Genomic DNA, 11217 nt, shown 5'->3' with positions numbered 1-11217 from the left:
GCCGAGGGCCCCGCACGCGGCCGGGTGTCCCGGGAGTCCCGGGCCCGGCCGCCGCTCCTTGGAGCGGGTCAAGTTGAGGCAGCACTTCGCGGGGCGATGCGCGAAGGCCATTGTTGGACTCCAGTTTCCGTGAAACAAGTTTTGTCGGTTTCAGTTAATTCGCCGCAGAGTCATGCGATCCGCAAGAGCCCGTTTGGAGTATTTAAATGTCCTTCCAAGTGGTTTCTAACACCGCTGTTGTGACTCGAATGCAGACCTGGTCGCGAACGCCTCCTTGGCGAATATGAGCCGGGGGGATGGTCCTCCTTGTGGCTGGAAGTTCCTCCCTCTTAAAGAAGCCCCAGTCCCTACAAACTCGGAGGTCGTTCCTCCTAGCCAGGTCCTGCTTGCTTTGATTACAAGTTGGACTCTTGCATGTAGGTGGACGGAACGAGTCCTTGGGTGGATGTCTGCGTCCTGACATCTCAGCCTGGTAACTTCATGTAATTTCCTCAGTTCTTGACATTTTCTTCGTAGACGGATCGAGCTGTTTACGTGTTGCGTTTATGGGAGGGGCACTTTGTAGTTATTTCTTTCATCCTGGCAGCTCTTGTTAGTGTTGGTATTGTCCCATTTTATTAATGGGACGTTTACTTTGATTTTATCGTCAAGGTCATGTTGCAGACGGACAGCAGATGGGAAAGGGACCCCGGATTTCCACCCCTGGAATATGCCCTCAGTGGCAAGTGTGTGATACGCGGTTAGCCGTGGTGGTTGAGCTTTCTTCACTCTGAAATTAGACTGCCTGGATTCAAATTTTGGCTCTGTGACCTTGGGCAAGTTACTCAACCTCTTTGTTTCCTCTGAGATATGGAAATAATAATAGTAGTTACCTCGTAAGGTTGGGAGTAAATGGTTTAATACAGGTGAAGCCACTAGAACCGGGCTTCGCACATAGACTTGGCGCAGTAATTTGTGGCTATTATTAGTTTAAATTTGATTTCTAAATATTTAGTTACTATTAGGAAGTCAGAGGAGCCCTGGTGGTGCAGTGGTTACCCGCTCAGCTGCCAACTGAAAGGTCGGCAGTTCTAATCCGCCAGCCACTCTGAGGGAGAAAGATGTGACCGTCTGCTTCCATAAAGATTACAGCCTTGGAAACCCTGTGGGGCAGTTCTGCTCTGTCTTATAGGGTCGCTATGAGTTGGAATCAACTCCAGGCAGTGGGTTAGGAAGTCAGATGAGTCTGTAAGGCCTGGCTCTTCGTGACCGTCTTAGAAAGCTCTGTGTATGTAAGAGGTCATTGGGACTGGAAAAGTGAACTGGAAGTTATTGGCATTTTTTTTCTGGGAAGGGGTGGTTGGAGATTCAGTTAGATACTTGTGCTAGAGCAGTTCGTGGCATGTCTCAGAATGTTCTCTGTACCAGGTGGTTAGATACAGAAAAGTCTACTAAGAGCTTGAGTAGGACTCTGTTATTCATGTGGCTGGCAAGTCAGCATTTGGCCCCAAATAAATAACTCCCGAGTTTCTCAGCGGACCCATGTAGGTTGTTATGGAGGTTTGCATTAACGTAGCTAAGAAGATGAAGGTTACTGTGTATTAAGATATACTTCAGTGAAGATAGTTTGGGAAATAACTGTTGTCTTTGATAATGGATGCTTTGAAAGCTATTTTGTCCCTGTCTGATCAGGGAGTCTAGTATATGTGACAAGATGTCAGCCATCCAGTCACGCATACCCTCACAGTCTTCTTTCTTGTCCTATGTTCTCCAAATGTGGTGCTCCCACAGAACCCTTCTTGCTCTTCTCTGGGTATTTGTTTGGGACCCAGCTTGCTTTGGTGCACTGGGGAAGTGTGTTTTCATAGGCTTAGAAAAGATGAGCATCTTGCTGGGTAAAACTTACTAAAGAACAGGAAGAAGATTCTTTTTGGGTTTAGAAAGTTTTAGCTTCTTTTATGTAAAGTATACCAAAAAAAAAAAAAACAACTCACAGACTTGCTAGTTTTATTTCACTAATTGAGAATTGGACCATAGCTGGACAGAAAATGAATAGTCGTAGAATTAAGACTTGATATAGAGTAAGATTTCTTTAGGATAAAATTTTTCGTCTATTTGGCACAACAATAATGTGCTTTTTACAAGTAAAACATTTTTTTAAGCAGAGTATGTGTTAGGATCGGTATTTAGTTTGTTTCTATGATAAACTTATATCTTTCAGTTTTATTTTGGTATTTGAGAGGCAGTATATATTGGTCTGGAGCCCTGGTGGCACAGTGGTTAAGAACTCTGGCTGCTAACCAAAAAGATTGGCAGTTTGAATCCACCAGCTGCTCTTTGGAAACCCTATGGGACAGTTCTGCTGTGTCCTTTAGGGTTGCTATGAGTTGGAATCGACTTAATGGCAACTTTTTTTTTGATATATTGGTAAAAAATTTCACAATGTTTTACTACACTTTAAAAAGAGTAAATGAATAGTGATAATGAAGCTCTTCTAACAGTCTGCTTGCTCATCTAAAACTTGCATTGATTATATTTAAGAAAAGCACAAGAATCTGGTTTGCCCCAGTAAACCAGCCTCTGAGTGCCCAGTGTAGTCTCAGTAGTGTTAGTGACTTTTTTTTAGGTGAGGACTTACTGAAAAAATAGACCTGCCATCTTGGCTTTAAACAGCTTTCCTATGTCTTTTTTTAAAGAGAACCTCAAACAATTGGTTTTTGATTTACTCTAGATGGGTGGTTTTCAACTGTGGTGATTTCTCCCCAGGGAACATTTGGCAATGTGTGGAGACATTTTTGCTTGTCACAACTGGGAGAGGGTAGGGAGTGTGCTACTGGCGTCTAGAGGGTAGAGACCAGGGATACTGCTAAACACCCCACAATGCACAGAACAGTCCCCCACAACAAAAAATTATCCTGCCACAAATATCAATAGCCAGGGTTGGGAAAGCTTACTTAGATGCTAGACTGGCCTGCACTGGAATCATTCGGGATGCTGTACCCTACCTCTGGAAATTTGTAGTGGGACTGAGAATGTATTTGTAAAAAACTCCCCAGACAACGCTGAAGCGCAGCTGGGTTTTGGAACCACTGTTCTAGACCACAGATCTTAGGGACTTCTTGCAAGTTAAGGGATTCTTCTAGTAACGTGTGAGCTCTGTCTCTGTAGTACCTGGAAGGAACCTTAGAGGTTATTTAGTAGCGGAGAGAGGTGGTTTACATGCATAATTTTCTAGATGGCTGAAGACTGAACTTTCAAGGAAACATTAAGTGAATTGATTTTATAAAATAATTTAGAAACTTTTTTTTCTTCATGAAAATACATTACCATCCCGTGTGGAAACTTAGCAGCACTCTCTGGTGTTCAGGGTTAATTTTTGAGTTTTGTATCTTTCGCCCTCACGCTGTCAGTCAGCTGTCAGTGCTGGTTTTAGATGCCAGCTTCGTCATTATCTTTTTTTTTTTTAAATAAAGGCTTATTCAGGCAGTGTTTGCACTGGGAAAGTGTGTTTTCATAGATTCTGGAGATACGTGAAATTATACTTACGAGTGTATGGGTGAGTATTCTTTCTTCCTCAGGAGATTGGGGTACAATAGTAGAGGGAAGGGCGGAGATCCTTCTCCTACATACTAAACATTTAGATGATCTAATTTATTGAATAGAAGAACGTTACTTTAAAAACTACGAATTCTCAGTAACTGATTGTCTAATATCTGGACATATAAAAGGCAGAAGATTGTGGAAGTACTTTCTAATCCTTCACCCTGAAATTATGTCTCTGGCCATGTTAAGAACAGCAGGCTCCCTCTCCCCAGATTAGAAGAGTCTTCTAATCTTTATTTATTTGATCAGCAAATATATTGAGTCTTTACCCTGTAAGGAACTGTATTAGGGATTCCGTCATAAACAGGCCCTTTAAGGACTTCAAGTCTGGGGGGAAGCAGTAGGCAATTGCTAGAGAGGTCTAGTTTGGTCTGGGAAACCAAATAACAAAGCTTGTTAGAATTGTGCATGGGCTAAGTAAATAGGCTCTTAGTGAGAGGCCCTAGAGGGCTCCGAGGAAAGAGTTTATGTTTGCTGGTTGACTGGTTGATTTATTTAAGGTTTGGGTGGTTGAAGTTGCCAGAAGTATCTTGCAAAAGAATAAAATAGTTACGCCTTTGTTTCTCATATGCACTAAGTGGTTGCTTTGACTTGCCTTATTGATTTGGTGTCTTAAAAAAGCAATGCCATTCTTCCCGTACTGGGACAAATAAGATTGATCCATATTGTCTTTTGCTCTGTGGACACTGGTTGTCAGTCAGTCAGACTTGAAACACTGACTGTCAGTGATTACAGACCCACCATAAGCTTGATGTAGGTTCAGGTGAAATGTCTTGAGCATTCTGGAAATTGATGGTGCTTAGAGTGGGTTTTTTTCCCTGCTGCAGTCTGAGGGTGGACTAGAGATTTGTTTTTCTGGCCTTTTGACTTTTGCTTGGACTTCATTGCTGTGGAAGCTCCTCCACCCCCTTCATTTTTCTTCACTGGGAGAATAGTTACTATGAGATCAGTACCCAGTTTATTTCAGAGGTTGAAAGATTATAGACTGGATACCAGGTAGATTTGCTAGATGGTGAAGAAACAAGTAAAAGGGAACCTTGGCAATACTTGCAAAGGCTTTTTTCTTTTATGCCTCACTAGGACGTTCTCATGTCACAGGCTTGGCAAAGGCTCTGGCTTGACCCCAAGTAGGGACTATTTACTACTTGTCAGTCGTAGGTGGCTAGTGTTGCTCTGTTTTAGACGTGTTCATGAGGACCACCCGATTGCCTGGGAATTTATACAAATACAGTGTGATGGGTTCTGAACATTTTTTTACCCATGTAAGGAGGCTCTGATTTTGGACATCTCACAACTCTGGAGGAAACTAGGTTATTACTAGTTCTAGAATTTCTTACAGTGGGGATACTGTATTAACTTGAATGGTTTGTGTGCCTCAGAAGTTGACTTCCATGAAATCTGGTGGCCCGCTGGAAAGGTGAATGAAAGATTATTAAGGACATTAGTGAGCAGAACTATAAAGGCTGCAGAAGTAGGAGTATGACTGAATGTTGAGTCAGACTTATAGAGAAAGCTGTGTGGATTGCCAGTTAGAGCCCTGAGTTCCTGGTTATTGTGTTAGTTGCCCTTGAGTCAGCTCCAACTCATGGTGACCTCATGTATAACAGCGTGAAACACTGCCCTGTCCTGTGCCATCTTCACGATCACTGATATGTTTGAATCCATTGTTGTGGCTGTGTATCAGTCCATCTCACTGAGGGTCTCTCTTCGTTTTCACTGACCCTCTCCTTTACCAAACGTGATGTCCTTTCCTAGCGATTGGTCTTTCCTGATGACTTGTCTAAAGTAAGTAAGCTGAAGTCTCACCATCCTCACTTCTAAGGCGCTTCCTGGTTATATTGCTAATACTTGGATGCAAATCTGAGCTAGAATACTGGTGTCAGAGACACACTTTGAGAAGAGGAGGAAGGAAAGAGCTTGACTAAGAATGCATGGCACTGTGAGACCCTAATTAGAGACAAGTAAGACAGCCCCAGGGTTACACTCGGTGGCCTAGTGGTAGACATTTGCTGGACCTTGGTGAAATCTGAGCTGAAAGCCCTGAGATGGGGGCACTGACAGGAGGAACACTGGAGACAAGTATTGACTTGATTGGCAGTGTAGGGCTTCCTTTCATGAGAATCATGATTTTGGAGCTGGAACAGAACTTAGAGATCATTGATTCCTGGAGAAAATTTTAGGCCATGCCGGAGAATGGACCCAGAGGCAGTGGAGAAATCTCAGTCCCTGGGTGATTCCCTAGGGTTGTGGTGGCCCCACTAGGCCACCATTTCAAATGTCATTTGTTTCAAGAGTGACATCACAGCTGGGTCTCACTGAAAGTTAAGAATAAATGGTTAACTCCTGAGAGTTGAGAAGAATGTTCTAAGTATGTCTCCTTTTGGTGGTAGTATATGCCAGTCTTCTGTCACTGTGTAGTTACTAGTAGTTGAGGGGACAGTGTCTGTTGGTGGACGTAGAGAGACACGGGTTCTGTTGTTTCTCGACACGGGCAGGTCTCATCTGCTTCTGTTGCCTGTGAGATGAGACCTTGCCCCTTCTGGATTAAACAACACTCTTCAAATGACACTCCTTTCCTGTGCGGATTTCTCGCCCCTGCTTTATTGCACTCTGGATGCATTCATCAATGATGGCTGTATTCAACAATGATGGCTGCATTCAACAATGATGCATTTGGCACCTACCATCGGCATAGTATTTTGCTGCTGAGGGAGTTTTCACAGATTAGTACCTGGTCTCTGTCCTCAGTTCAGAGTATATTGTGGTAGTTAGGACTGTACAGGGTCTGAAATAGCTGGGTTTGAGTTCTGGCTCACAATTTTCCAGCTGCATGAGTTTGATGTTAGTTAACATCTCTGTTCCTTAGTTTCCTTCTCTGTGAAATGAGTATTAAATGTGACTTGTTTAGCACAGTGCCCAACACAAAGTGATATTTGTATTAATATTATTACTTTTGTCTGTCCTTCTTCCTGATAACAGTAGAAATAAGTACACAGATGACTCTAATGCCAAGTGCGGTGAATGCCCTGAAGGGGAGAAATGGAGTATCGTGGGGTCTGAGAGGAGCTCTGAGGTCTCACTGGCTGCTCTGCCATAGTATGGATGGGTGGTGACATGGACAGGAGGTGGTTATAGAGTTAGTGTTTACTTTTTTTTTTTCACTCTCCAAATTTGGATTGTTATATATGTTTTATTTGCTTAAATGTGATAATACTCTCTTATTTTGGATAGAGTAGTGATCATACTTTTAAGGTTTTGCAGTTTGTGTTCTAAAACATTCATCTTTAAAATCTGCATTTCTTTCTGGCACACAGGGAGTTATAAAGGTAGCTCAACTTGCCACAGAGTCTCCAATGCTGTATAGAATCTGATTTTTTCAACGCACTGTGCTCTTGAAGATAATCACATATGCCTTGAGGGATTAATTTGTTGTAAATGTATTTTAACAGATGATTAGATCTTTTTTCTATAGATTCCACATGATAACCAGACAACTTTTTGAGGGTCTGCAGACTTGTTCTGTAAAGGGCCAGTTAGTAAATATTTTAGCCTTTGCGGGCTGTGCAGTGTCTGCAGCTACTCAGTTCTACCAGTGTAGCATGAAAGCAGCCATAACAGATATGTAAAGAAATGAATTTGGCTGTCTTCCAGTAAAACTTTATTTACAAAACAGGCAGTGGGCTGGATTTGGCCTGTGGGCAGTAGTCTGCCAACCCTTGCTCTAATCTATTTTTTATTTGAAATTTAAATGAGATCATATATTCAAAGAATATATATCAACATGTATACAGATGTTATTAAACATTGAACCAGTACTGTGCGCCCACTAACCAGTAGAATATTGCCTCTACGTTTAGTGCCCTCTGTGTCCCCCCCAAGGCAAGCACTACCCTGCATGTATCATTTTCTTGCTTCACTTTATGCGGTTGCCATCTATGTATGTAACCATATATAATGTAACTTAATTTTTGCATGCCTTTGAACAGTGTACATTGAATCATTTTGTTCTGATTGTTTTTCACTGAGCATTGTTTTTGAGAGTCATTGATTCAAATGTTTGAGTACTTGCTATGTTTTAGGCATTGTTGTATCGCTGGCTATATTAGCAGTGAGCAGTGCGCAAAGCAAACAAAAGTCCCTGCCCTCGTGGAGCTTACCTTTTCGTGGGGGGAAGACAGTTAACAGATCAGCAAAAGGTACTATAGTCATCTGGACGTAAGTTGTTGTTGTTAGGTGCCGTTGAGTCTGTTCTGGCTCATGGCAGCCCTCTGTACAACACAATGAAAACACTGCCCGGTCCCGCACCATCCTCACACTGGACATAAGGGCGAGGAGAAAAGTGAAGCAAGGGATGCAGGTGGTTGGGGACTGCTTACAGATTGAAATTCTGTGGTAGTGGTGGTGGTGAGGCCTCCCTGAGAGGGGGACCTTGAACAGAAGGACATGGGGGAGCATTATAGGCAGAGGGTCCAGCATGCAAAAGGCACTGAGAAGGTGCTGTTGGACAGACAGTAGCGAGGCCAGTGTGGTTGGGGTGACGTTAGCCTGAGGGAGAGGGGTAGGAGGGCCAGTGGATGAGGGGGTGGGAGGCTGGGGGCAGGTCAGTGTTAAGATGGGAAGCCATTGGAGCATTTTGAGCAGAGATGTGACATAATCTGAATTATGTTTTTAAGAAAAGCTGCCCCTGGGGTGCTGAAGGAGGCCAGTGCCATGATCCAGCTGAGCCATAATGGCGGCTTGGACTGAAAGCACAGGGGTGGGAGTGAGAAGTGGTTGGATTCTGGGTCCTTCTTAAAGGTAGACCCGACAGGATTTGCTGACAGACTGGATGCGGGTGTGAAGGGTGATGCCAGGGGTTTTGCTCAAGGGAAGAGTTACCATTTATGAAGAAAGAGAAGAAAGACTGTGGGAAGAACAGGTTTTGGACATGCTGAGTTTGTGGAGATTCGCTTTTGGAGTTCAGGAGAGAGGCCTGAGGCTAAAGATAGAAATTAGAGAGTCTTCAGTGATTCGATGGCCCTGAGGAGTCATGAGATGGAGAGCACTGAGGGAATGAGAGGCCAGCGTGTCAGCAGCTCCTGAGGTGGGAGGAACCCCAGGCTAGCTGGCATCTTTGAAACCAGGTGAAAGTGTTGTCCTGGAGGAGGGAGTGAGAGCCTTGCTGCTGTAAGTTCAGGGAAGATGAAAGCCAAGAATTGTCCGGTGCCTTTGGCAGCACAGAGTCATTGACGACTTTGACGAGCAGTTAGCATGCAGTGGTGCAGGAAAAGCCCGGAAGGATTGAGAGAAGAGGCAGCAGATTGAGAACCTCTTTTCATGGGGTTTTGCTACGATTCTGCAGGAGGTTTGGGATGCAGGGGTTTTGTTAAGATGGGAGAGACTACGACATTTTTGTAATGTTGCTGGGAATTGGTTCTGTCGAGAGTGAATAATTTGATGAAGTGGGAGAAGAGACACTTGCTGGAGCCGTGTTCTGGTGAAAGGACAGGGAATGGCCCAGTGCCCAGGTGGAGAGTTGGTGTTGCGATGCCTGCCCTCGGTGAGAGGAGGGGAGCAGAGCAGGGCAGGTGCAGGAAGATGGGATAGTGGAGTCCGGGGACATGTTCTTTGCTTTCTCCTCAGTGGGATAGGAGAGAGGAGAAGACATGGTTAAGAATGTGAATGGATTAGCCATTTTGGAGGGAGCGGTCATGAGTTTAGTGTGAAAACAGCACCCATCCTGATTATTTTTTTACCAGAAGTAGAGCAGTTAATGTTGCATTTAACTAGGTGGGATTTCCCAAGCAAAAATGGCAAAGCAAGAGAGGGCCAAGGAGTGATTCTAATGGTGGGATGTGGAAGGGAGGGAGGGAGACCTTGAGGACAGTGAGGTTTGCCCACATTGACGCAGGTCGCTGTAGTTCATTCTTTGTCAGGGCTGTGGTAGGTTTCAGACTACGAATATATCTCAGTTGGTTCTCTGTCCTATCTTTGGAGGATGAGATTGTTTTCTGTAAAGAAACAATGCTGCTCTGAACAATTGCGAAAACATTTTTTCAGGGTATGGACTTCGGAGAGAGTTACAGGATAGTAGGACATGCGTATTTTCAACTTTAGTAGATGATGCAAATTATTTTCTAAAATGGTTGTACCAGTTTACCCTCTTCCCATTACTGTTGTTCTACATCCACGTCAACCCTTGGTGTTGTCAGACATTTTTATATTTGCCAGTTTGGTGGATATGAACTTATATCTTGTGTGTGTGTGTGTGTGTGTGTGTGTGTTTTGAAATAACAGCTTTGTTGGGTTACTATTCACATGCCCTATAATTTACCCATTTAAAGAGTACAGTGTAATGGCTTTAGTAGATTCACGGAGCCCTGGTGGCACTGTGGTGAGAGCTTGGCTGCTAACCAAAAGGTTGGCAGTTCGAATCCATCATCTGCCCCTTGGAAACTCTATGGGGCAGTTCTTCTCAGTCCTGTAGGGTTGCTATGTGTCAGAATTGACCTGACAGCAACGAGTTTGGTTTGGTTTTAGTATATTCACAGAATTGTGTAACCATCACCACAGTCTGGTTTTAGAACATTTTCATCACCTCAAAAAAAAAAAACTCTGTACCCTTTAGCTATCACCCCTTTACTTCCTCCAGCCCTCATCCCCTACCCTAGACCTAAACAATCGCTGATGTACTTTCTGTCTGTGTAGTTTTGCCTATTCTGGACATTTCATATAAATGGAATCCCACAGTATGTGGTCTTTTGTATCCGACTTCTTTCACTCAGCGTGATGTTTTTTAAGGTTCATCTGTATTGTACCGTATGTCAGTATCAGTACTTCATTCCTTTTTATTGATGATTATTATTCCATTGTATGGATATTCTGCATTTTATTTATTCATTTATCAGCTGGTGGACATTAAGTTGTTTTCACTTTTTGTCTGTTATGAATAATACTGCTTGATTGTTTGTGTACAAGTCTGTGTGGACATATGTTTTCATTTCCCTTGAATATATATTTAGCGGTGGAATTATTGGGTCATGTGGTAACTCTGTCTTTAACATTTTGAGCAACTGCCCCACTGTTTTCCAAAGTGGCTGCGCCATTTTACATTTCTACCAGCAGTATAACAGGGTTCCAGTTTTCTCCATATCCTTGCCAACACTTGATATTGTCTGTCTGTTTTGATTATAATCATCCTAGTTGGTGTGAAGCGGTGTCCTGGTTTTGATTTGCATTTCCCTAAGGACCAAGGGTGTTGAGCATCTTTTCATGTGCTTGTTGGTTATTAGTATATCTTTTTTGGAGAAAATTCTATTCCAATCCTTTGTCCATTTTTATTAACTTTTTTTTTTGCCCAGCTTTAATGTTTTTTTTCCTCTGACCTTTAATGAAGTTGAGCATCTTTTCATATTTCTTGAGCAGTTGGATTTCCGTTTTGTGAAATGTCTGTTTATGTCTTCCCATATTTATTTATCTTTTATTCAGTTGTTTGGTTTTCCTTGTTTGTAGGAATTCTTTATGTGTTATGGATAAATCTTCTGTTAATTATCGGTATGACAAATGTCTTATCTCAATTTGTGGCTTGTCTTTTTACTTTGTTTACAGGATTTCTTTCTTTCTTTTTTTTTTTTTTTAAGTAAAGGCTCAAGTTTC

General features: G+C 42.8%; 1 protein-coding gene across 9 annotated transcripts in view; it reads left to right on the top strand.

The window, feature by feature from the left end:
• Positions 1–11217, top strand: part of PPP6R3 (protein phosphatase 6 regulatory subunit 3) — a 148478-nt gene that overhangs the window by 553 nt on the left and 136708 nt on the right. The gene's annotated exons all lie outside the window — the stretch shown is intronic.

The sequence above is a fragment of the Trichechus manatus genome, unplaced genomic scaffold (genome assembly GCF_000243295.1).
Source record: "Trichechus manatus latirostris isolate Lorelei unplaced genomic scaffold, TriManLat1.0 scaffold00113, whole genome shotgun sequence".
Classification (NCBI taxonomy): Eukaryota; Metazoa; Chordata; class Mammalia; order Sirenia; family Trichechidae; genus Trichechus; species Trichechus manatus.
The sequence above is the reverse complement of the archived record's forward strand: the minus strand, read 5'-3'. Positions and strand labels throughout refer to the sequence as shown.